Source organism: Giraffa tippelskirchi, chromosome 13 (genome assembly GCF_054371585.1).
Source record: "Giraffa tippelskirchi isolate mGirTip1 chromosome 13, T2T-mGirTip1v1.2.pri, whole genome shotgun sequence".
NCBI lineage: Eukaryota > Metazoa > Chordata > Mammalia > Artiodactyla > Giraffidae > Giraffa > Giraffa tippelskirchi.
In genome coordinates this window covers 79166703-79192075 of record NC_137287.1, presented here as the reverse complement: position 1 = coordinate 79192075, position 25373 = coordinate 79166703, and the positions used below count along the sequence as shown (strand labels likewise).

Here is a 25373-nt window from a genome sequence, read left to right as displayed (position 1 = left end):
AGCATAGTAAAGCTACATCCAAGTTCCCCCTTTCCCTCCCCAATGCAATTTCCTGGCCCTCATAAATAGTCAGGCTTCCCAAATGTCTGGTATAACCAACAGCCACTGTAGACATATAAAAAGTAAAATAAAACTCAGCAAATGCATGAACAGAAGGTCCAATTTTGAAGGGTCAATTTCTCCAAAATTAGCTGATGGCACACTGTACTTTTGAATGAGGTCATATATGTGGAGCTTAAAGGAAAGTGGGGAGAGGTGGGGTGTGTTTTCTAAACCAATGGTTTTGGTTTAAAACGATTGCTTTCTAGCCCTTTTTTCTGACAATAACTGACATGAGTGGAGATGAAAAAAGCCCACCAACTGCAGACAAGAGAATGCTTCTTATTTTTTCGTATTTATTTTGATCACCAAAGGGCATGCGCTGGGCCCAGCATTATATGTAATACCATGAAACTGAATAAGCACCTGAACACAGTCCCTGGTGATGCAGATGGATCACAAGAATGAAGTCGACTTGTGAAACAGTTGGAATTCTCACACACTGCTGGTGAGAATGTACATGGTGCAGTCACTGGAAAACAGCTTGGCAGTCCTGCAAAAAGTTAAACATAGACTTACCATATGACCAGCAGTTCCACTTTGAGGCATATTGCCAAGAGAAATAAAAATATACAACCATGTGAAAAGATTGTACATGAATGCTCAGCACAGCATTATTCATATTAGACAAACAATGAAAATGACCCAAATGTCCATGAACTAAAGACTGGATAAACAAAATATGGTATGTCCAAGCTATGAAGTATTATTCAATAATAAAAAGGAATGAATTACTGACATACTACAACATAAATGAGGCTTGAAAGCACTATGAAGGCAATCACAAAAGACCACATGTTGTATGAGTGAAAAGTCACCATCTGCAGTGATTTTAGAGCCCAAGAAGAAGAAGGACAGATGCTGAAGCTGAAGCTCCAGTACTCTGGCCACATGATGCAAACAACTGACTCATTGGGAAAGACCCTGATGTTGAGAAAGATTAGGGCAGAAGGAGAAGAGGGCAACAACGGATGAGAATGTTGGATGGCATCACCGATTCAATGGACATGAACTTGGGCAAACTCCGGGGAGATTGTGAGGGACAGGGATGCCTGGTGTGCTGCAGTCCATGGAGTCACAGAGAGTTGGACGTGACTTAGCAACTGAACAACAGTGTGAAAAGTGCAGAATAGGCAACTCTATTTAAAGAGTAAATATACTAGTGGATGGTTAGGACTGGAGGGAGAGGATGGGAGTGATGCTGATGGATAGTTTCTTTTTGAGGTGATGAAAATGTTCTAAACTTAGATTGAGGTGATGGATGCCCAACTCTGTGAATAAACCAAAACCATTGAAATGTACACTTTAAATGGATGAATTTTGTGGTATGTGAATTATGTTTCAATAAAGATATTAAAAAGGAAAGAACCAAGTAGGCAGTTTGGCTGAAACTGTGGAGGAAAATGTTATTCTAAGAGTAACTGTGGGAAAGAACCACACATGGGATATTCCAGGCCAGGAAACACTTAGAACTGTTACCAATTAAGGGCAATTTTTGTCCCCCAAAGGACATTTGGAAAGTGGCTCAGATGGTAAAGAATCTGCCTGCAATGATGGAGATCTAGGTTCGGCCCTGGGTTGAGAGGCTCCCCTGGAGAAGGGAATGGCTACCCACTCCAGTATTCTTGCCTAGAGAATCCCATGGACAGAAGAGCCTGGTGGTCTACAGTCCATGGAGTCGCAAGGAGTCGGACACGACTGTGTGACTACCACTTTCACTTTCAAAGATGTTTTAGACTTTCATAACAGAGAGGAAGGCTACCGGTAGCTGGTGAATGGATGTCAAGTGAAAGTCACTCAGTCATGTCTGATTCTTTGCAACCATATGGACTATACAGTCCTTGGAATTCTCCAGGCCAGAATTCTAGAGTGGGTAGCCTTTCCCTTCTCCAGGGGATCCCAACCCAGGGATTGAACCCAGGTTTCCCACATTGCAAATGGATTCTTTACCAGCTGAACCACAAGGGAAGCCCAGCAGTCGTCAAGGATGATGCTGAAATTCCAGCCCCTGCACCAAAGAATTATCCAGCTCAGAATGTCCACAGTGGTAAGGCTGAGAAGCTCTGCTTTAGCTGAAAGGAGTCAGGCAAACAGTGGAATCTGCTTCACAGGGTTGTTCTTTGCATCTCCACCCTCCCAAATGAGTCTGGATTAAGTAGAGGTAGGGCATTATTATCCAAAGGCATCATTCATACTGAGAATTTCACAGTCTAACCATCTTCAGTCTGATTCTTAGAGCTGCTAGTCACCCAGGGTCTGGCTTGGTGGAAATTCACTCACATTTGATCAGTTTCCAAGAGCTGGTAGATTGGAAATAAATAGAAAATAGTATGTCACTATTGTTCCTATAAGCATGTCCCATGTTTAGTGTATCTTTCATAAACTCTCAGGGATCAAAGAAAAGTTACCATTTATTCTGAAGACTAGAAAATAAATTTATCTTAATTTACAAATAATCAGAATTAATTGACTGTGTTATTTTTAAATCCAATTTCAAAGAGTTGTAAAATAGTCACAAGGTGGAGGAGGGGACTTTTAGCCATTATCTAGTCCAAAAATAAAGTTTGTAGATTTACTTACTTGATGGAAAATCTGTATAGAAGCCAATACAAACACATGGGAGCTAGAAGCTTCTTCTAGGTTTTCCAGAGCATCATTATAATGAGCCACACTTAGAGATGAGCCAAGTAGCTAATCAATCAAATTAGAGGCAGGGAGTTTGGGGAAAGGATGTCACCAGAAAACCAGGCACTTATCAGGTTCATGCAGATAATTCTCCTAGAACCCAGGGACATCAAATTTGGCTTGGTTTGAGCGTCAGGTACAAATAAGTTGCCAAAGGTCAGGAGATTTGGTTTATTCACTTCCCAGGGCTTTAGGATCTCATTTTTTAAATGTACAAAATAAAAGATTTGGAGTGAATTAGTGTTTCCCTACAATTCATGGAGCTTATTAAATAAGTCTGGGTTCTTAGACTGAATTACTTTGAAGAGTGAGTTCATAGGTCTGGAGTCAGGCCCAGGCACCCAGGCTTTAAGTTATGGATGATTCTCATGTACATCCCATTTTGGGACTAACTGGACATAATTACTCTGTTGATCCTGGGTGCTTTAGCAAGACAGAGATCTAGTGCTTAGCATGGTGTGCTATTCATTGCCCCTCTGCACTCTGTGTCCACGTAAATCATGAAGTGAAAAAATAAAGAAATCTGCCAGGGAAGATGAGAGCCTGGCAAGGAGGGTGCTGAGGGGAGTGCTGGATGATGTTGCTATGACAACCCCATCCTTTCTCAGCATGTGTTCTGAAAGGCTGCCTGTGCTGTGCGGTGGGCTCCACCTCTGATGGAGTGCAGATCACTCATGTCATCAATTTGGGGATGAAGACTTGTGGATAGAGCAGGATAATTAAATAAAAGAGCATCTGAATATTAACCATCGGCAGCGTTTCTCAGTAATCTTAATTAAGTGTCTGGTTGTTTGGTTCAAGCCCATCACAGGTAAAACAAGTGGAGTGCTGGTTTCTAGTTTTTGTTTTTCCAGAATTTCTTTGAGTTTGCTACTTCTATGCTTTTTCCCACTCCAAGCCCCCACCTCCTGAAGGTTAATTGCATTTTCATTTAGAAGAACGACAAAAAAATCACCAAAATTTTTGATTGACTTGAGTAAAGTGGCAAATTTAACCACAGGAGGATGAACTTCTCATTCATGGAGTCAGTTTTTCTACATCCTTTGCTTTTTTCCCTGTACTACTTGTAAGATGGTATGAATGACAAAGAGGAAGGAGGTTGACTGTGGAATACTAAGTGTGGGCAGTGAATGTCCACAGAGAGCCGGCCCAGCTCAGAGGTTGTTTTCTTGCTGATGGCTCAGAAATTTGAAGTGATGGGCTAGGGGCAACAGAAATGTGAACAGAGCATGCTGTGTGCTGCCTTAAGTGTTTTCATGAATTATTTATTTAGTCCTCAGAGCGACCCGATGATTTAGCTTCTATTTATCCCATTTTACAGAGAGAAAAACTGAGGTTTGGAGGGTTTCTATGACTTGTCCATGATCCTGCTGCCAAGTGTATGCATGCATGCTAGATCACTTCAGTCCTGTCTCTTTGTGACCCCATGGACTGGAGCCCACCAGGCTTCTCTGCCCGTGGGATCCTCCAGGCAAGAATACTGGAGGGGGTTGCCATTTCCTTTTCCTTCTGCTAAGTGAGTAGTACAAAAAATCCTGGCATCTGTCTGTCAAAGCCTTTTCTCTGAACTAACACTGTCTCCTAATTACCCACATGGCTTTTCTTATGTCTACATGAAAGGGTTGAGTTAGACAAGGGCACTTTGAATAGAGATTGCTTGAAATACATTAGGGGAATGCCAGATGAAATAAATTAAATGAGAATTTTTTACAGGACTTCTTAAAGCCTGTTTGTTATGCTAACATATTCTGATGGAAAACATGCCTCCTTAATTAAGGAAATTAATTAATTTCCAAGCCCCCCTTTTCCTTTTTACTTTCATTTTCACTAACACAAAATGGTGTGCCACCCAGCCATTGCATCAGTCATGTATTCAAAACTGGCACTGGAGCCCTCATCCATCCAGCCCATTGCCATGACAGGAAGTCCAGCAATGCTCCAACCATCAGAAAAGAAAGAAAAGGCTTCTATGTGTGGGATGTGGGATCTAGGAAATGTTTATCATCATAAGAAATAGAAAGGCAATAGGAGATAATTCACTGAATTCCTCAAAAAGATGTTTGGCACTTCACAAATATTTAGGAGAAGAGAATTAATTGTGTAATCTCTTTATTCATAGGGAAACAAGAAAACTTGGAGACCTGTACTATTTAGATGAGTCATGTGATCTGGAGGCTTTTTCTTAATTCAGGGATTATCTAGGAAGCTCTTACTATGGGAATCAGTACTTCACCAGATCCTAGTGAGACAGAGACAAATGAAACAAAGCACCAGTCATGAAGGAGTCAAGAGTCAAAAGTCTCCATATCATTGATTTTCATCTCAGCATTTAGTTTTTAGCTTTGTAGTGAGAAATGAACAAATAAAACTGTTTCACTTATCAAGTTGTTTTTTTTGTGACAGAGTCAAATGTTTAGAGATTATTTGCAGTATAGCACTTAAATATCTCCTCAAGGAAATTTGCAAAAACTGATCTCCTAGAAAATGGTAAAATTTTAAAAAACCTTATTTTAATGTCATGTAGTCATTTCAATTTTTTTCAACAACCTCTGACATGATTTAGCTTATTTCAATGCCCAGATGACCTGGTAAGATAGGTGAGAGGATGTTATCATTCCAATTCTGTTGGTATTTTAGGAAGCCCTCTGAAGGGAAAAAGGCAAAGATGCTTTCATATTCTGGTTGAAAGATGGCACCTTACAGCTTGACAGCTGTGATCGCCTCCACGAGACAAAGATAAATGATACAATCAGCTCAGGAACACAGCAGGTCAGTGCTGGAGTAAGGCAAGAATTCACCATTGGAAATGAAGCAAAATATTAATATGAATTTGCTGCCCTGAGGTGGAACGGAACCCGCACATCCATAGGACAATGTGTGCAACTCCAGAGGGCTTGAGCCAACTGCACAGAGACTGGAGGCGGGGCAGACTCACCCCAGCATGGAATGAATCTGACACAAAGCTGACCGGTTGTCTCCCAGGACATTCTGCTTGAGCCTTCAGAGAGAGCTCTCACAGAAAGCTGACATCCTCTCTGCTGGACAGAAGTCATGATCGGCCACCTTTTAGCATTTAACTTTAAGGCAGACCTCTTGATTGGGGTGAAGAGAAAATTAAGGGTGGGGATTGTACCATGAGTTACCTAAGGCATTGAAGTAGGTTTATCCCAGACGTCCCCACTAACCATCTTCATTAGTTGGTTAATGCACTCATTGATTAAGATCCCCTGGAGAAGGAAACAGCAACCCACTCCAGTAATCTTGCCTGGAAAATTCCATGGACAGAGGAGCCTGGTTGGCCACAGTCCATGGGGTCACAAAGAGTCAGACACGACTGAGCGACGACACAAGAATAATATACTCACCAACTCAAATTTCCTCACAATGAATCTTTTGGTTTCCATACAGTATTTTTGAAAGGATGAGAAGACTTGTCCATGCTTTAAATGCAAACTCTGTAGAAATTTCAAAATTCACATTTTATCTGGGATTTTCTCAGATTGTAACTATATATTCTTCACATACTCTTTCACCTTCCACATTTACATTTCTTAAAATTGGGTTCCTTTGTTTTTATTCTTTGTTCTATGGCTTTAAAAACACTACGCTATTATCTATCATATGAATTACTGGCCTGGATTCTCTGCAGTTATCAGGAGGGGTGTGGGTCTAAAGTCAGACACCATGGCAGTAAACGACTTCAAAAAAAGCCAACCAGCGAGCTGTTAGAACCTCGTTCCCATTAGAAGCATATTGCCTCTTTCTAATCAAGTTACCTTATGATTGTCAAGTTGTTTCTTTCACAAAATCGCCTCTAGTATATTTCCACAAGTGGGGTCAAACCGCCTAGCATGTAATTATTTACTTCAGCTTATTTTCTGTCTTTAAGTAATGCCATTTAAATTTTTCAGACTTTGGGTATTTAATGTGCTACAAGATATTTTCGGTTTTTCAGGATTAGGGCCAGAAAGACTGTGTCTTATTCACTATCCTTGACCCCCTAGAGTCCAGCAGACTGCTGGAGACACGACATTAGTACTTGTTTTTCCTCATCATTTTCTTTCTTTCCTCATCCTGGAGTTGGAACTCAGACATTTACTACATGTATGTTAGGTTGGCCCTCAGACCTCAGAATATCTCCTATGTTTTCTCACTGAGCCCACGTCCAATTCTGTGATTCTTCTCATATTTCCCCTGTAGCAGAAAGAAAGGGGCTGTTCTAACAGCTGCAGGGTGTAGACATCGCTCTATACGAACGTTATCTCATTTTATCCTCCCAGCAGTCCTTAGAGATAAATCTTTTTATCTCCTTACTACAGCTGAGGAAACCTTAAAGGGCTGAAGGAACTGGCCTGATCTGACTAGAAGAGGAAGTGGCAGAATCAGAGTCCAAATACAGCCGTTGGATTCCTAAGTCTGTGTTCTTTCTTTTACATCCTTCTGCCTCACTTTTCCAGCCTGTAGTTTCTTGGCAGGTTGTTTAGAATATTTTCTTCAACGTTGAGAGTCAGCAGCTAATTTTATCTGATCTTCGGCTTCCAAACTTGTAGTACTACTCTCTCAATTTTCTTCTTCTTTTTTTTTTTTTGGCCCATTTCTTTATCTAGATCAACCTGATCTCTCTCTTGAGCCCTGTACCTGGTTTGTTGCTTACTGTACCTCTCTCTCACTTCTGCCCCAGCGTCTTCAGGCTGCTCCTCCCTCCTCTGCCTCCACTTTGGTTCAAGAACTCCAAAGCAATTTCTATTAATACCAGAGCCAAAGACTCCACTCTCCTTCAAATCCTGCTGACCACAAACCTGGCCTCCAAATGGGATACAGGCACGAAGCTGTGATCTACTAAATGCTGAAGTACAATTCAAGATTTAAAACATCATTGAAGACAATAATTTGAGAATGATCACAAGACCGTGTGTGACAACTGTCTATTGGGAGGATATTTGTGTTGTGTGGGATGTTGGAGGAGCAAGATGATCTGGCGATGTAGGAAAGCAGGACCCAAACAGGCAAAGAAGAGCACGGGGGCGAGGCTGTCAGGGAAATGATGGGAAGAAGCATGGGGGGATTACACAAATGTGACAAATGCAAAGGACAAGGGAGGAACGTGTATCTAAAGAGCTTCTTCATGAGGGACGATGTGTTCTTTTGAAGAACAGACTTAAGGGCCATTGAAGTTGCAAGGACAGTGTTTTGTTTCATTCTTTTCATTATTCAGTTTCTTCATTTCTCAGCAGGTTGTTTAGAACATTGCTTTAGCATCACAGAGGACAGATAAATTTAGAAGCTATGATTTAAGCACCAACTTGGGTATTTATTGGGTTCTATAGGAATGTACCTTGCATCTCCATAATAATTATTAGTATTGTTCCTTCAATTATCTATGATTTCAGCTTTGCCTCTGCTAACACATTTTTTTTTTGTATTTTTAGCAATGACTGAGTTGTATATATTAAAATCAAGTTCTTCTCTGTCCTTTAAAATAAATTCAGCTGCAGCCTGAATACTCTGACTAAATATTCTGATGGTAACTTTGACCTGACTTCATTTTCAAGACTGTCAAAAGTAATTAGGGACAGAGAAATTTTCCCGTTCAGCATCTGGAACTGCTAAGATACCAAGAAGGAGTCCAAGTGTCATTAGCATCACCTTTCTGCCTACTTTTTCTATCACTCTATAAAATAGTCTATTTCACAGCCAGCAAGGTCTATTATGAAGCTGTCCTTCTCTCTGCAGTGTTGGATTTCCTCCTCTGTTGCTGCTGCTGTTTAGTTGCAAAATCATGTCTGATTCTTTGCAACCCCATGGACCACAGCCCACCTGGCCCCTCTGTCCATGGGATTTCCCAGGCAAGACTACTGGAGTGGGTTGCCGTATCCTTCTCCAGGGAAGCTTCCTGACCTAGGGATCGAACGCGCATGTCCGGCTTTGCAGGCAGATTCTTTACCACTGAGCCACCAGAGAAGCCCCTTTCTCCCTCTAATGGGAAGCAAAAAACAAGTCCTACCTTTGGAAGGTAGCACCAGTTTTGTTGTCACACTGACATTGTGCCATTTAGTTTCCCTCCCTGTCTCAATTTCCTTATTTTAAATTACCTCTAAAGATTTTATGAGGATTTCATGGAATAGCACATGTAAGGCAACTTGCAAAGTGATTGGCGTATTATAGTCCTCAATAGCATTAGCTGTTGGGGTTGATGAATGTACCAGTGGAGAGCTTTGAACTCATAGTATTTGATAGACATTACATTTTGTTTTAATGAACAGAAATCATATCCTAGAAAAACTTAATTTTTCTCCCCATAAATAGCATGACCAATCATGGTCATAATTTTGGAAGAATAGAGTAAAATGCAGAATATCAGAAAAGTGAAGAGTGTGTGTTATGGTCAGGACCCATCTTTCATTCATTGATAACCAAAGTCACAGTGCACTTAATGGTTTTTATTTTGTAATAATTTAAATAGTACAGAAAAGTTGCAATAATGCACCCATCTATCCAATCAGATAAAAGTAAAAGCTGAAGCAGAGGCTGAGAACAAAGACGGACTTTCATGAATTCACCTCTTCACCAAGGGCTTCCTTTCCTTCTCTTCTTCAATCAGTGAAGAAGTAACAAAACATTTTCAGGACTTTTCTGGTTTGTGCACTCCAGTAATGCATGTTCAGAGAAGCATTGCCTCTCTGCTGCAAGATAACCCAGCTTCTTATGACTTAAGGTAGACTTTGTTTTCAACACCATTTCCCTTTTGTTATAAAAGACTTAATAACAAAGTTATTCTTCACTGGGCTTCCTTGGTGGCTCAGTGGTAAAGAATCCTCCTGCCAATGCAGGAGACACAAGAGACTGGGGTTTGATCCCTGGGTGAGAAGGATCCCCTGGAGTAGGAGATGGCAACCCACTCCAATATTCATGCCTGGGAAACTCCATGGACAGAGAAGTCCAACGGGCTATATTCCATGGTGTGGCTTAGAGTTGAATACGACTGAGCACACACATGTATGTTATTCTTTACTGTAAAACCTAACTAACTGAGCTAAACCTCAACCTAGCTCAATGAAATGTAATCTTTTTGTCATTCTAATTTTAGAAGAGAAAAACAAATGACAAGAAGAAAACTTTAATTAGTCTGAATGACACTGGGCTACACAAAGGGTCTCTCCATCTGAGAGTCATGATATCTGGAGTTGCCATGTAATTACACATGTAATTAAAAACACTCTGGTTATTAATGTTACCCTTTATAAAATAATCTGTTAAAATGAAGCTGTGCAGTACCTAAAGATTTCAGTTTTAGCAAGAAGCAACATTGGATGAAACACATAGCAGCTAGTTGTTATGGTGAGATTGGTCCAGGCAGGTAGCTGCTAGTTCTCAGGATGAACTGATGGTCACCAGGGTTACAAAGAGAGCTCAGGGCGAGGAAGGCCGAGGGCTCCAGGAAGGTTCTGGGAGAACAATTGTTCTGATGAAGGCAAACATGCAAATGGACCAACCTATTCATAGGCCCTTAGCTACCTTTACTTTATTTCTGCAGCAAAGAATCTTGGAAACTAAGGTACAGTCCCACTTTGGTTGGCTTTACCATTTTAAGTGATCTGTTTTCCTTTGCCTAGAAAACTTGTCCACCGGAAGTGTTCTGTATTCTGAGATAATCAGAAGACAGTTGGGGGGGGGGTGCGTCTAGTTTCTGGTTTGGATTAAACACCACCAACCCCACCCCCCAGATATAAGGGGGATGACCAGGTGTGCTCTCATCTCTGTGATCCCAAAATCTTCCCCAGTCTGCCTAGGGAACTGAAGAAGTCTAGGCTGTAAGGATGAAAGCTGGAAAGTAAGCCCACATTTACGGGAAACAGGTAGGGTCAGCCCACACTCACATGTGTGCATGTGCACACACATATACACACAAGGTCTCATCTTTACATTTTAAATTCTCCAAACTTGCATTTAGAAACAAACGTTCTCACTGCAGATCTACTGAGTCAAAAACTCCAGGGTGAGAACTAGCACTCTGTGTTTTAATGAGAACGCTATAGCATCCTGGGGGCCCTAAGGTTGGGGAAACCACTACATTGAAGAAACTCTGACTCTGATGCTGGGAAGGATTGGGGGCAGGAGGAGAAGGGGACGACAGAGGATGAGATGGCGTCATCGACTTGATGGACATGGGTTTGGGTGGACTCAGGGAGTTGGTGATGGACAGGGAGGCGTGGCGTGCTGCGGTCCATGGGGTTGCAACGAGTCGGACACGACTGAGCGACTGAACTGAACTGAACTGAAGAAACTCTGAATGACCAGAGCCAGTGCCCCAAAAGGTTTTCTGCTTCTGTTGCAGCTACTTACCTAGCAAATGAAAGCAATGTTGGCCTTATCGGTAACAGTTGTGCCTTGAAGAATGAAGGTTCAGATGTTTATTTTCATGTAGAAATAAGAATGATTCTCCTGCATTGCAGGTGGATTTTTTTTTTACCATCTGAGCCAACAGGGAAGCCCCATTCTCAGTCAGGCAGATTTAAGGAAAAAATAGTCATAACCTGAAAAGTTTGCCTGAATCCTTTTTTGCTCCATGGAATTTTAAAATCCTCATCTAAAACTGCCACCCTCTGAGGCTCCAAGTCTCCTGTTCAGGACAGATGTGGGTTCCTGTCCACTGCTCGCCTTTCTGTGACTCCAAGAGCAGCCTCTTCCTGGCATGGAACGTACTTGTTCTGTCCATTAGCAAACCACCACAGAGAAAAGAACCTATATAATGATGCAGGCTTGGACTTACCTGGTGGTCCCGTGGTTATGAATCTGCTTGCCAATGCAGTGGACACCAGTTCGATCCCAGGTTTGGGAAGATCCCACATGCTGAGGGGCCGCTAAGCCCACATGTCACAAAGACTGAAGCCCGTGTGCTCTAGAGTCCATCCTCTGCAAGAGGAGAAGCCACCACAAGGAGAAAACCATGCACAGCAACTAAAGAGAAGCCCGAACGCAACAACAAAGACCCAGGGCAGCCAAAAATAAATACACAGATACACAAAATTTTTAAAATGATGCAGCCTTCCAGGGGTTCAGAGAAAGCAGGAGTTGTGCTCATCTATGGAGGTGAAATGTCCATTTTCTTCATTGCTACTAGCATTCGAATGCTTCTCATTTGGGAAATTGCCCAAAGCAGCTTTGCTTTGAGAATCTGAGATCCTGAGGGAGAAAGTCTGTGAATGGAGGCAGGTCAATCAAAGAAGACTAAAGAGCTCCTTGTGGTACCAGAGGAGGGATGCAGTGTTGGTATGCCTGAGAGCAGGAAGAGGAGTGAGAAATAAGCGGGGAGAAGAGACACAAGCATGTGGTGATGCTGGGATTTAGGGTCAGGGAGGAGCCAGTAGAGGATGCTCTGTGTCCTGGCAGCTGGAAGAAATTCCAAGATGCCCGATAGTATTAATAAACTGACAACTTGCGTGTGACATCATTGGAAAGGCTTCTCGTCCCCTACACTCCTCATAGCATATTGTGCGGGTGGGATATTTTGTGCTTGGAAAACAAAGCCAACGAGCTGGCTGGAGGTCCAGGTTGGTATGGAAGGAAAATGAGCTGGCTGGATGTCCAGGTTGACATGGAAAGAAAGCAGAAATCGGGGAGACAGAAGTCATCATAGGAACAAAGCAGCCATGCATACATTTAGAAATCTGGGACAGGATTTAAGACCTCCACAGAGTGTTGAGGGAGAGTTGAGGCTGAGCTTATTTAGCTTCTTCAGACAAAGAGACCTCAGTGGGTGCTTTTCTTTGTGGTGGTGTTCATAGTCATTGGGCTTTTCTTTTGTCTCAGATGGTAAAGAATCTGTCTGCAGTGCAAGAGACCTGGGTTCAATCCCTGGGTCAGGACAGTCCCCCTGGAGAAAGGAATGGCAACCCACTCCAGTATTCTTGCCTGGAGAATCCCATGGGCAGAGGAGCCTGGTGGGCTACAGTCCATGGGGTCGCAAAGAGTTGGAAACAACTGAGTGACTAATACTTTCACCTCCACTTCATAGTCATGGGAGTTGTGGGACTTGCTTTCTTCATGTTGCAGGAATACTGTATGAAAACTAATGAAAATGATGTTCTTCTCTCTAGACCAGAGTTGGCTGGTAGAACTTTCTGCAATGATGGAAATGTTCTTTATTGGCACTGCTCAATTCAGTAACCACTTGCCACATGTGGCTACTGCACACTTGAAATGCAGCCAGTGAACCTAAGGAGCTGAACTTTTAAGTACATTTAAATTTAAGCCATTCCATGCTGGGTGCACAAGTAGAGAAAGATTGGTATTTATTCTTGAACTGATTGAGCTAGACTTCCAATTTTATTCTCAAAGCTTTTAGAAATGTTGTTTTGTGATTATTTTTAAATCTCTCTCTACCAGTTAGCGTTTCCCTTTTAACATTTTACTTCTTTGATAGTTCCATATTCCCACCTCTTCTCCCTAAGTGAGTTATTTTTATAGTGTATTGTCATTTTAATACAGTTCTGTGTTGAACGTGTTGGAGACTTGTTAGGATCTCTTGTTTTCTTTCTGATTTCTAATTCCTTATTTGACTTTCTCTTTATTACCTTTCCCTTCTGTTTTCCTTTAGCTCATTTTATTCTTCTTTGTCTTTTTTGACTTAGGTGTTTATTTAATTATGTGTTTCCTAATAATTACATAGTATTTAAGAATTTAAACTTTGTTATGAACTAAGCTTTAGCTATAATAAATTGCTGTTTCTCTTAGACATTTTTGCTTCTTTTATTCAGTGAATTTTTCTTTTCACAAAGTATGCCATATTTTCCTTCCCTTTCATTATGATGGGGTCTTTTTTGTTGATGTCTACTTGACTCTTGATGGTGTCTTTATTATTTTGTATGGCAAAAAAAAAAAAAATATTTGGGGCAATCTATTCTCAAACTGCCCCTGTAATCCTCAAGTTCTGGGTAGATTATCTTTGTTTACACATTTTAATTGAGACATATTTGACATTTAATATTATGTTAGTTTCAGGTGTACAACATAATGATCCAATATTTGTGTATATTATAAAATGATCACCACAGTAAGTCTAGTTAACATCCATCACCACACATAGTTACACTTTTTTTTCTTATTATGAGGACTTTTAAGATCTACTTTCTTAGCAACTTTCAAATATACAATTCAGTGTAAAATATAGTTACCATGTTGTACACTAGGTCCTTAGGATTTACTTATTTTATAACTGAAAGTTTGGTATATGACTTTTTGACATAAGTTTTTTTAAATATCTATTTATTTGGCTGCACTGGGTCTTAGCTGAAGCATGTGAGATCTTTTAGTCACAGCATGGGAGCACTTAGGGCATGTGGGACCTAGTTCCCCAACCAAGGATCGAACCCCTGTCCCCTGCATTGGGAGCATGGAGTTTTAACCACTGCACCACCAGGGAAGTCGCCCATAGCTAGACAGGACATGCAATCATGTCAACATGTTTTTGGACGACTTCCCTGGTGGTCCAGTGGTTAAGGTTCCACACTCCCAGAGCAGGGGACATGGGTTTGATCCCTGGTTGGGGAACTAAGGTCTCCCATGCTGCACGGCACAGCCGAAAGAAGGAATGTTTTTGATTTTGTTTTTAATATGAGGATGTTGTGATAAGTCTTGAACAAATTTATAGCTTTAAAAAAGAACTGTAGCACATATGAAATTTAGCCTCAAATGTGGGTGTGCCATACATGTAATGTGATTTTCTAACTGAAATATCTGATGACTCTGCACCCTGTCTCTCTAGTATAATTCAAGCCAGTCCTTGTGAAATGCAGTGATTCCTCTGTCACCTGAGCCTCATTTGTATTTGTGTCCCAGTTGCAGACCAGAGCTCAGAAGCTCTGTGCCACCTAGACAGTTCTAGCACCAGGGATATTAGCAGAGGCTCCTACAGAGGCTGAACATGTCCACTACTTGTTGGCTAAAGTGATATTGAAATCAGTGGTGCACGGGTGGACGAGGCAGAGTTCCACTCCCACTCCAGGCCTGGCTGCACTAGGTCTTAGAGCTGTGACTATGTTTCCTCCAGCTCTTATCACAGCACATGTTGATGCAATAATGCATATCGTGTTTCACCATGTGACCCCAGAAACTGTCTCTCCGTCTCTCTCTCTCTCTCTCATTGTCAATCTCACCTTTGTACTTGCTCCTTTCTGCAAACCTCATACCAGGGATGGAGTCATGATTCAGGATCCTCTTGGATTCAAGGGAGGTGCAGGGTCTGGAACACCAAGAGTTGCCAATGATGCCAGCTATCTCATGTTACCTATCATGCAGGTGAGAGGGACAGAAAATTCAGTGTTTCTATCCCCTTGAGGCCCAAGCAAGAAAAGACCCCCAATATCAAGGCGGAGAGTTCACTCCGTCCATATTCTTCTTACAAAGGTTTCATCTCCTTTCACCTTTCAAACTCTTTTCTCTCCTCATTTTACATGTTTCACCTCCCTTTCTTCTTGTTTGCATAGTTTTTAAGCAGAAGTTAGATGTGATTCTTGTTTGTTATTCTACTGCTAAGGCATTTTTCTACAGGCTTGCTTCTCTCAAGATTGGCTAAGTGAGGCCACAGCTCAACTCTGTAGATGGGCAGGGCCATTGGCTGGATCTCTGCTCAGAAATGGGGTCCAACAAGATCTGAGGACCAGTCTTTGTACACCCCTCCCCCTTCTCCACAGTCTAGTTCAGTAAATTCCCCCAGTGACCCTCATGAGCCCTGGGGAGGTACTCCCCAATACTGGGGGAGCTGAATGTTCATCTTTGACTCTTTTTCTGCTGGAGAAGCTACAGGCCTGGGGACCTTCTTGGGGCAGTGCTATACCTGCCTGGAGGTGGTGTGATGCACTCAGAAGGCAGGCTTCTCAGTCTCTGTGGTCTGGGGAAGCTTCAGCCTTAACTCCAAATGCTGGGGTCTTCCCACTGGTGTCTTGTCCATAGCTGGGTAGTTGTTGGTGGGTCTCCTTGTGAGGGGTGTTTTGTTTGGGGACCACCTGTGTCTCCGCATTAATGATGTCACTTCTGTCTGCCTTTGATTAGTGGGACTTGCTCCAATTTCCACTTGAAATTTTCAGTGTAGTTTTTCAGTGGCTAAGTTGTGTTTAACTCTTTGCGACCCCATGGGCTTGCAGCATGCCATGCTCCCTTGTCCTTCACCATCTCCTGGAGTTTGCTCAAATTCAGGTCCTTTGAGTCGGCAATGTTATCTAACCATCTCATCCTCTGTCGCCCCCTTCTCCTCTTGTCCTCAATCTTCGCCAACATCAGAATATTTTGCAGTGAGTCAGCTCTTCTCATCAGGCGGCCAAAGTACTGGAACTTCAGCTTCAGCATCAGTTCTTCCAATGAATATTCAGGGTTGATTTCTTTAGGATTGACTGGTTTGATCTCCTTGCAGTCCAAGGGACTCTCATTGTACATCACATTCTTTTTAGAGGCTTTTTAGTTATGCCAGCCTTATTTGATCTGTCATCTTTGGGCTGTGGGGGTGTTGGGGGTGTTCGTTCACAGTGTGAGCTCTTCTTCTCAGCTCCAGGGTGGATCTTTATTTTTTAGTCATAAAATTTCTCAAACTGATAAATCATTTAAGCAATACAGAAATGAAAAAGATAAAGGTCCTTATGCTTGGGTTTGAAATTAACCTGGGACAAGAGGCTGGAATGGAGTAATATTGAGGTAACGTCAATTGTATCCATGGTCTAGTAATAAGCATCAGTTTCACATTTTGACTCAGCTGAGAATGTGACACAAAAATGACTGCCCTAAACCAACTCCATGGTCGAATAGGAAGCCTTCTGTTGTAAACTTGGCTGTGATGGTAAGAAGATAGAGCAATACTTGGATGGGTTTGCAGAGTTTAACTTTTTTTGGTTGTTATTCTTAATTAAAGGTGACTCTTGGAATATGTGAAAGCCGAGGAGAGACTCTTCCAACACAGCTGGGATCAGATCTGCAGATGGCAAGGAGCGCAGAGCCAAACCTACCCTCACCCTTCTGCTGTGTGGGGCTGATGTTCCTGGCTTTCTTTAAGGTGCCAGATGGAAACCATCCTTGAGCACCCCTCCTGGGTGACTCACTGGCTCATTAGCCCACGGCCAGCTCATGTATTTATACCCTTGGTCATTTGATCTGGTAAACACTCCAGCACACTGGGACCTGATGGTACATTTTATTGGCTCCCTCACTGACTCTCAAGCGCAGTCTTTAACTGAAGAGATACATCCAATGCCTTGTGAATAGTTTTCTTATATAAAGGTAAGCACTTGTTCAAGGCAGCTAGTTATAGGGAAATAGTGCTTAGTCATCAATCATATCCACCTATCCCTTCCCTATGTATGCATCTCTATTTCTGCCCTGCAAATATGTTATCTGTACAATTTTTCTATATTCCCTATATATGCATTAATATACAATATTTGTTTTTCTCTTTCTGACTTACTTCACTCTGTACGACAAACTCTGGGTTCATCCATGCATGTATGTGTGTTCAGTTGCTCAGTCATGTCTGACTCTTTGGGACCCTATGGACTATAGCCCACCAAGCTCCTCTTTGCATGGAATTTTCTAGGCAAGAATATGGGAGTGGGTTGCCATTTCCTTCTCCAGAGGATCTTCCCAGCTCAGAGACTGAAACCCTATCTCTTGAATCTCCTGCACTATCAGGCAAATTTTTTACCCCTGAGCCAAATGGGAAGCCCCTAGGTCCAACCCATCACTACAAATGACCCAATATTGTTCCTTTTTATGGCTGAGTAATATTCCATTGTATATATGTATCATATCTTTTTTATCCATTCATCTATCAATGGACGTTTAGGTTGCTCCATGTCTTGGCCACTGTAAATAGTACTGCAGTGGACAATGGGGTACATGGGCCTTTTAGAATTATGGGTTTTTGTTTTTTTGGGTTTTTTTTGAGATAACAAGGATTGAACCAATAACTTGGTCTGGAGTTCAACTAAATGAAACAGAAGTCTAGGTAATATGAAACCAAGCAAGTACAACTCCTTTTGCCCCAATTATGGACTTCTCTAGGATAATACAATGAGAAATGCCACATGCATTGAAGTAAACAGTAATTGCAGCAAAGGCATGTGTGGTCTAGAAAGTTCCACCTGGAGGAAGGCTAGGGAAGAAGAGAGAGAGGGTTGCTTAGTAGGAAAAGGAAATCATGAGGGGAATGGACTTGAGTTCTAAGTAAAATCTAAGCATTTACCGATGTCACAGATTTGAGAGGCAAATTAATACAGTGTTAGAAGGTGTAGATCTCCAGTTCAGACTCCTTGAGTTCAAATCCTGGTTGGGTAAGAAGCCTAATCTTTTAGTTTCCTTCATAGTCAAATGGTAACAGTTGGGGGTGATGACTGTGAGAATTAAAGGATACTTAAAACAGCACTTGATCCAAGGAAAAGTAACTCTAAATATCAGCTATTATCATCCCCCAATGATTCGGTCATAATCAGTGTAGACAAACTGAGGGTATTGGAGGTACATTGCTTCCCTTGGCTGTTACTTCCTGCAAGATGCTTAAGGATTAAGTATGTTCCGATGGTTTGCCTTAGTGGGTTTTGTGGACAGATTGTACTTACTAGAAGCCTTAATCACTTTTTTCTGCTTAAAAAAAATTTTTTTTTTTTTTGCAGTTCTTTCTGACTAAAGGCTTAGGATAGTGATATGAGAGTCAATATTTGTATATTGTAACATACATGTGATTTGATTTTTTACTTAATATTATAATAAGCCTTCTCCAATGCCAGACATTTTTGTAATATTAATACTGTTAATTCATCTAGCTCAATATTCCACCAATGGAATTGCTATAATTATGATTTAAAATTTGATGATACCAGTGATGACTTTTGGGACACTAGTATGCCTTAGCACACCAATGAATATGAAAGATATTTGCATCTGGTAATTTCTAAGGGGCTGCAGTTACTTCTCTGGCTTTGTATTGTGCTTGTTGGAAGACTTAAGTTGAAGAAAGTAGGCAAAACCACTAGACCATTCAGATATGAACTAAATCAAATCCCTTACGATTATACAGCAGAAGTGAGAAATAGATTTAAGGGACTAGATCTGATAGACAGAGTGTCTGATGAACTTTGGACAGAGGTTTGTGACATTGTACAGTAGACAGGGATTGAGACCATCCCCAAGAAAAAGAAATGCAAAAAAGCAAAATGGCTGTCTGAGAAGGCCTTCCAAATAGCTGTAAAAAGAAGAGAAGCTAAAGGCAAAGGAGAAAAGGAAAGATGTACCCATTTGAATGCAGAGTTCCAAAGAATAGCAAGGAGAGATAAGAAAGCCTTCCTCAGTGATCAGTACAAAGAAATAGAGGGAAACAATAGAATAGAAAAGACTAGAGATCTCTTCAAGAAAATCAGAGATACCAAGGAAACATTCCATGCAAAGATGGGCACAATAAAGGACAGAAATGGTATGGACCTAACAGAAGCAGAAGATATTAAGAAGAGGCGGCAAGAATACACAGAAGAACTGTACAAAAAAAGATCTTCACAACCCAGATAATCACGATGGTTTGATCACTCACTTAGAGCCAGACATCCTGGAATGTGAAGTCAAGTGGGCCTTAGGAAGCATCACTATGAACAAAGCTAGTGGAGGTGATGGAATTCCAGTTGAGCTATTTCAAATCCTGAAAGATGATGCTGTGAAAGTGCTGCACTCAATATGTCAGCAAATTTGGAAAACTCAGCAGTGGCCACAGGACTGGAAAAGGTCAGTTTTCATTCCAATCCCAATGAAAGGGAATACCAAAGAGTACTCAAACTACCACACAATTGCACTCATCTCACATGCTAATAAAGTAATGCTCAAAATTCCCCAAGCCAGGCTTCAACAGTACATGAACTGTGAACTTCCAGATGTTCTAGCTGGTTTTAGAAAAGACAGAGGAACCAGAGATCAAATTGCTAACATCCGCTGGATCATCGAAAAAGCAAGAGAGTTCCAGAAAAACATCTATCTCTGCTTTATTGACTATGACAAAGCCTTTGACTGTGTGGATCAGAACGAACTCTGGAAAATTCTGAAAGAGATGGGAATACAAGACCACCTGACCTGCCTCTTGAGAAATCTGTATGCAAATGAGGAAGCAACAGTTAGAACTGGACATGGAACAACAGACTGGTTCCAAATAGGAAAAGGAGTACATCAAGGCTGTATATTGTCACCTTGCTTATTTAGCTTATATGCAGAGTACATAAGGAGAAACACTGGGCTAAATGAAGCAGAAGCTGGAATCAAGATTGCCAGGAGAAATATCAATAACCTCAGATATGCAGATGACACCACCCTTATGGCAGAAAACGAAGAACTAAACAGCCTCTTGATGAATGTGAAAGAGGAGAGTGAAAAAGTTGGCTTAAAGTTAAACATTCATTTTGAGTTTATTTTTGTGTATGGTGTTAGAAAGTGTTCTAGTTTCATTCTTTTACAAGTGGTTGACCAGTTTTCCCAGCACCACTTGTTAAAGAGATTGTCTTTTCTCCATTGTATATTCTTGCCTCCTTTGTCGAAGATAAGGTGTCCATAGGTGCGTGGATTTATCTCTGGGCTTTCTATTTTGTTCCATTGATCTATATTTCTGTCCTTGTGCCAGTACCATACTGTCTTGATTACTGTGGCTTTGTAGTAGAGCCTGAAGTCAGGCAGGTTGATTCCTCCAGTTCCATTCTTCTTTCTCAAGATTCCTTTGGCTATTCGAGGTTTTTTATATTTCCATACAAATTGTGAAATTATTTGTCCTAGTTCTGTGAAAAATACTGTTGGTATCTTGATAAGGATTGCATTGAATCTATAGATTGCTTTGGGTAGTATATTCATTTTCACTATATTAATTCTTCTGATCCATGAATACGGTATATTTCTCCATCTGTTTGTGTCCTCTTTGATTTCTTTCATCAGTGTTTTATAGTTTTCTATATATGTCTTTTGTTTCTTTAGGTAGATATATTCCTAAGTATTTTATTCTTTTCGTTGCAATGGTGAATGGTACCATTTCACGCCAGTCAGAATGGCTGCTATGCAAAAGTCTACAAGCAATAAATGCTGGAGAGGGTGTGGAGAAAAGGGAACCCTCTTGCACTGTTGGTGGGAATGCAAACTAGTACAGCCACTATGGAGAACAGTGTGGAGATTCCTTAAAAAACTGGAAATAGAACTGCCATATGACCCAGCAATTCCACTGCTGGGCATACACACTGAGGAAATCAGAATTGAAAGAGACACGTGTACCCCAATGTTCATTGCAGCACTGTTTATAATAGCCAGGACATGGAAGCAACCTAGATGTCCATCATCAGATGAATGGATAAGGAAGCTCTGGTACATACACACAATGGAATATTACTCAGCCATTAAAAAGAATACATTTGAATCAGTTCTACTGAGATGGATGAAACTGGAGCCCATTATACAGAGTGAAGTAAGCCAGAAAGAAAAACAACAATACAGTATACTAATGCATATATATGGAATTTGAAAGATGGTAACGAGAACCCTATATGCGAGACAGAATAAGAGACACAGATGCATAGAACAGTCTTATGGACTCTGAGGGAGAAGGTGAGGGTGGGACGTTCTGAGAGAATAGCATTGAAACATGTATTTATCATATGTGAAACACAACACCATTCTAGGTTCGATGCATGAGACAAATGCTCAGGGCTGGGGCAATGGGATGACCCAGAGAGATGGGATGGGGAGGGAGGAGGGAGGGGGGTTCAGGAAGGGGAACACATGTAAACCCATGGCTGATTCATGTCAATGTATGGCAAAAACCACTACAATATTGTAAAGTAATTAGCCCCCAACTAAAATAAATAAATTAAAAAAAAAGCTCAGCATTCAGAAAACTAAGATCATGGCATCTTGTCCCATCACTTCATGGCAAATAGATGGGGAAACAGTGGCTGACTTTATTTTGGGGGGCTCCAAAATCACTACAGATGGTGACTGCAGCCATGAAATTAACAGACTCTTACTCCTTGGAAGAAAAGTTATGACCAACCTAGACAGCATATTAAAAAGCAGAGATATTACTTTGCCAACAAAGGTCCATCTAGTCAAAGCTATGATTTTTCCAGTAGTCATGTATGGATGTGAGAGTTGGATTATAAAGAAGGCTGAGCGCTGAAGAACTGATGCTTTTGAACTGTGGTGCTGGAGAAGACTCTTGAGAGTCCCTTGGACTGCAAGGAGATCCAACCAGTCCATCCTAAAGGAAATCAGTCCTGAATATTCATTGGAAAGACTGATGTTGAAGCTGAAACTCCAATACTTTGGCCACCTGATGTAAAGAACTGACTCATTTGAAAAGACCCTGATGCTGGGAAAGATTGAGGGCAGGAGGAGAAGGGGCGGATAGAGGATGAGATGGTTGGATGACATCACCTACTCAATGGACATGAGTTTGAGTAAACTCCAGGAGTTGGTAATGGACAGGGAGGCCTTGTGTTCTACAGTCCATGGGATCGCAAAGAGTCGGACACGACTGAGTGACTGAACTGAACTGAACTGTTGGAAGAAATTAAATAATAATGAACAAATAGCCCCAACATTTTATGGAAAAGGGAGATTGTTCTCCTATGAAGATAGATTTATTTTAAAATGAAGAAAAGGAGGGCAAGACCGTCTGAAAAAACGTTTTTCCCCAAAGTCCTAGAATATTAACTGAATACAAAGATCTCAAACACGTTTTTTAATAAAATAATGGCCATACATAAATCATTGAGGTTTACATTAAGGAGTGTGACATGTAAGATTGCAAAGTAGGAAGGCCCTGAGCTTATCTCCTCCCACAGGCATACCAAAATTACAGAGCAAGTCTTTGCAGAGCAACTTTTTTTTCCCTCTTTTTTAAAAGTATGTAGTGAATTTTGTTACAATATTATTTCTTTTTCAGGTTTTTTTTTTTTTTTGGCCTCAAGGCATGTGGAGTCTTAGGTCCAAGATTAGGACTGAACCTGCCCTCCTTGCACTGGGAGGTGACGTCGTAACTGCTGGATCACCAAGGAACTCTCCAGAGCAACTGTTGATGAGAAATACCAGAAGACTAGTGGAAAATATATAGATATAAACTAAATACATTAAGAAAGAATCATGTTGGGAAGGTGGGAGGGGCAGAGTCATGGTAGAGTCAATACTCACCCCGAACCAAGGTGGGTGGCTACCAAGCTAGAGGATAATTACAATTGCAGAGGTTGTCTTAGGAGCGAGGGTGCTAAACCACAACTAAACCAACAACAACAATAGATGATTCACTTCTCTGTACAGCCGAGACTAACACAATATTGTAAAGCAGTTTTACTCCAATCAAAAATAGTAAATATTACCCAAAAAGGGGAAAAGGGAGGAAAAAAAGTACTGGGATGTAACATACAACATGATGAATACAGTGAACATGGCTGTATATTGTATATGAAGGTCATTAGGAGAGTAAATCCTAAGTGTTCTCATGACCAGGAAAAATATTTTTCCTGTTTCTTAAATTTTGTACCTATATGAGATGATGGGTCTTCACTAAACTTGTTTCAAGAATCATTTTGTGATGTGTGTAAGTCGAAATACTAGGCGCTATATACTTTAAATTTATACTATATACTATAAACTTTTACAAGTTAGTGAAACTTAAAGAAAAAAACACAAACATGCAATTTACCCCATTTTGATGGGTATGTGGTACAGAAAATAGAGTCACAAAAGAATCATACTTGCTTTGCCCAGGCCACCATCTTGGGTAGAATGCACATATCCTGAAAAAGCTAGAGAATTAACACATTGCATTTGAAGCTTTTAATGTCATTGTTTTATGATTTTAATTTTTTTTCTAATAACAAAATTAATAAATCCTCAGAATGTAAAAATGTGAAAAAATACAGAAAGACACAATAAGAAAGCATTGCTCACTGATTACTCAGAGATAATTTCTGTTAACATGTTAGCCAATTTCCTTAGATGTTGAGTCTAAATTTCCCTGGGATTGCAGAAATAGATGTTGTTAAGGATAAAGAGATATTAATAAGTCAGAAAACCAAACTTTTCTGTATATAGCATCACTGTTGCTATGGAAACCAACATCTGACCTGGAGGTAACAAGGAAGCTTGCTTGATGAGGAGGAAATGTGGTTGAGGAGGGCTGCTGGGTGGAGGGGCCTCTTCCCTGTGGAAGCTGATTGTGCCCCAGACAAGGACCCCTAGAGAAACACGCAGGGCACCCAGATGTCAGTGTCAGGACTGAGGGCCTGTGAGGTCTGGTGTCTGATAAGAGGCTGGTCTTCCTGACCCACTCATAAAACCTGGACCCCAGAGCTCTGACCGGACCACACGGGACCATTCACCACTGTTATGGCGAAGAAGGTGTTTTCAACATGTTCTGTTGGGTGTGTGAGCAAAATAGGGAGAGTGAACGGAACAAATGGCCTTTTCCAAATCCTTTCTTTTCCATTCATAAATGGCCTCTAACCGCCTGTGATCGTTATTATGACTATAAATTCAGAAGACTCGCTATAACGTGTTGGTTGAGTTTTCCCTGAAAACACATCTCCCTGGCTCTAGTGAAGCCCTCAGAACCAGGAACTCTAAACACAATACAACTTCGCACTGAGTTGCCAATTAGAAAATGATTGGGCACGGATGACCTTCATCCTAGAGAAATAATTTAATAATAGTATGCCCTGGCTGGGGCCTATTTGCTATAATCCTGACAAAGAAAGCAATTTTACAGCTGAGTGACAGTATCCCAAATTCATGATGGAACCCTCTTTCCATAGCAGTCCAAAGGGTAAAATTACTGACTAAAATTTTTATAAGATCCTCCGGGAGGTCGCTTTCACTGCCAGTTGCAAAATTTATGAATTTTTATGAATGCATCCAATTAAAGAAATAGAGTCTCTCTCAGAATAAAGTCTAATTTCCTTCTATTTTTATTCCAGTTGATTCTGTTGATGGAGGCCAGATAATAAGGCCCACAACTTTCCTATGATATTGAAAAGCAAGTGAAAACAACTCCTTTTGAAAGTCATTTACTGATTATTTTGTAAACGAGGGTAATTTGTTTCTGAGCGATTAAAAAAACATAATAAATAGGAAAATGTGGGGTCCTAATTAAGAGAGTAGCCTGAATAAGACCTATTTTAAGGTCACATCTATAAGCTGTTGTAGCCTGTTAGGCGGTAAGAATTTGGGGGTTCTGTCATCACCAGTGATGGGAGAAGAGCCTAACCTCCCAGGCAGACCACACTTGTACATGTCATCTGTGTCACAGGAGTCATTAATCTTCTCTTAGTCTCACCGGAAGCATCAGCCCATTGTCTTGACAGTGATTTTCAAGGTTCTCCTGGTTCCCTGAGAGGTTTACCAGTGGAATGTAGATACACACACACCTGGGAGCCAGTGGTGTATAATGAAATCCACACTCAGCAGGAAACACAAAAGTGAAAGTTGCTCAGTCGTGTCCAACTCTTCGCAACTGCATGGACTATAGAGTCCATGGAACTCTCCAGGCCAGAATAGTGGAGTGGGTAGCTTTTCCTTCTCCAGGGGATCTTCCCAAC

General features: G+C 41.1%; 1 protein-coding gene across 7 annotated transcripts in view; it reads left to right on the top strand.

Moving 5' to 3' along the window:
• The window catches only part of LOC145533452 (uncharacterized), a 220635-nt gene that overhangs the window by 160176 nt on the left and 35086 nt on the right, over positions 1–25373 (top strand). For 5 of the 7 annotated variants that reach the window (XR_014074070.1, XR_014074069.1, XR_014074075.1 and 2 more), the window contains one exon: positions 16685–17221. The exons of the other annotated variants lie outside the window; for them this stretch is intronic. The gene's annotated coding sequence lies outside the window, so the exon portion shown is untranslated. Of the gene's footprint in view, positions 1–16684; positions 17222–25373 lie in introns of those variants that run through there. 7 annotated transcript variants of the gene reach the window in all.